Source organism: Benincasa hispida, chromosome 9 (genome assembly GCF_009727055.1).
Source record: "Benincasa hispida cultivar B227 chromosome 9, ASM972705v1, whole genome shotgun sequence".
NCBI lineage: Eukaryota > Viridiplantae > Streptophyta > Magnoliopsida > Cucurbitales > Cucurbitaceae > Benincasa > Benincasa hispida.
This window is the reverse complement of record NC_052357.1, coordinates 43,831,130-43,833,373: the sequence shown is the minus strand read 5'-3', so window position 1 is coordinate 43,833,373 and position 2,244 is coordinate 43,831,130.

The following is a 2,244-nucleotide window of genomic DNA, read 5'->3' as shown; positions in this document are numbered from 1 at the left end:
TTTCTCTCTTTCCTCCTTTGAAGCTTCATTCTTTTTAGTATAGGTGCTACCAACTTCCACTCTTTTAGAAGCCACAAACTTCCCTTTTGCTTCACCCCTATTCACAAAACCATCCTTGTTCCAAACATTAGAATTTGAAAAGGTATTAGCTTTAGAATTATACCTCTTGGAATCTTCCTTTTCTTCTCTCAATTGTTCTTCAATTTTGATTGCATAATGATACATATCTTCCAAGTATAGTTGAGGATATCTATCAATGATATGAGCAATTTATCGATTTAAACCTCCAAGGAATCTAGACATGGTGTCTTCTTCTTCTTCTTGAATATTTGCTCTTTCTATCAAAGTTTCCATCTCTTGATAATATTCAGCTACATTTTTTGTTCCTTGCCTCAAAACTTGCAATTTAGTTCTCAAATCTCTTTCATAATGTTTTGGAACATACCTCTTTCTCATGGCTTCTTTAAGTTCTTCCCAAGTTTCAATGGGATACTTCTCTTTCCTCATTCTCTCGGATTTGAGATGTTGATACCAATTTCCCACATGGTTAGTGAATTCGGCAATGGCAAGTCTCATCCTCTTATTCTCACTGAATGTGTTGCAATCAAACACATGTTCTATCTTCCTTTCCCATTCCAAGTATGCCTCTGCATCTGACGTTCCACAAAATGGTGGAATTTTGAGCTTGACTCCACTATCTCTATCTTCATGGATTCTTTCTCCTCGTCTAGGGTGCATATTATTTCTTCCTCTTCCTCTCATGTATCCTCTTCCTCCAATTTGTCTTTCTTGTTCAACTAAGTCAATTACTCCCTCATCTTCTTGTAAGAATCTTTGTTGTTGTGCCCTTCTTTCTTGCCTATCTTCCCTCATCATTTCCATCATGCCTTGAATGGCTTGAAGAATAGCCATATTAGTATCTTGTACTTGTGGTACTCCTTCACCCGTTGACATTTTAAAGTTAGTAATAAAAGGACCTCACCACACTTCTCACCAATTTCACTCAAGAACACTCGTGATTATCACTCAAGAGTAGGTTTTTGGTACTAGGTCAAAGATGTATGGGTTGACTTATATTTTTGGTGCAATCTCACTAAAAGTTTGATAAAAACCAATTCAAAATGATCAACTCTCACAAACTAAGACTAGAGTAACTAAACTTAGGCTAAAAATAGAACAAATCTGGATTTTGTTTCCTCAAATGAATGATACGAAACTTTCATGCACTTTGGATCTTTGATTTCTTTTCTTCTTTTTTTTCTACTATTTTTTCTTCTTCTTCTTTTTTGGAAAAAAAAGTGAAATAAAATAAATTGAAACAAAGTAAAGATAACACCTCTAAAGTCGGCCAAGAACGATGAACAAATGCTCTGATACCAAATGATAAGCGCCCGCGATGCTTGTTGGATACAAAGCTAGAGTTTCTTCTAGGATCCTTGCAAACACTTACAAAGAAAGCTACTTAGATCAAACTTATAATCTATAATGGTCACTCTTAGATCCTAAGACAACTCACTCCAAAATTAGTTTGACCAAGACTAATCCAATGAATTGATTTAAATATAAAATCTAAAGCAAGATTTGAAAAGAAATAGACAACATCAAAGGGTTGAATAAGCACAAGCTTTTTACTATTGATGATTTAAGTCTTGAAGAATATTACAAGCCATTTTATAGGCCAAATGGTCGTGGATGCAAGAAACTCAAAAGTCATTCAAATACAATTAATTGTAAATTGTAGAAAATAACACCTAGAAACTTGAAACTTAATTGCATACTAAATTATAAGTCCAAAGGCAAAACTAGGAATGTATAAAGTCTTCAAATTTCCTTAATATCTCCTTTAGAAGTTGGCAAAGTAGATATGTACGTTTGACAAGATTTGACATCACATTTCCCCATGCAGTGCTCACTTGACAACATTTTCTTCACAAAATCTGCACATTTTTTTTTACCACACATGTCATCTTCTAAATTATAGGACTTTTCCCATGCCATCTTCATGTCATTCTCTTCTTGACTCATTGAACTAACATTATATATAACTTTGGTCTTAAAATTATTGTCGGTTCTTGTGAATTTTCTAGTTTTTGAAGATGTAGTGTGAATGCCTCTTGAATCTTCTTTGCCTTGCTTCTTTGTAATTGGTCCTTTAGGTACAAGCAATGTTCAATGGTTGAATTCATATCAGTATGGACGTACGAGATCCAAGTTGCATCGATAGCTGGGAACATTGCAGAGTGA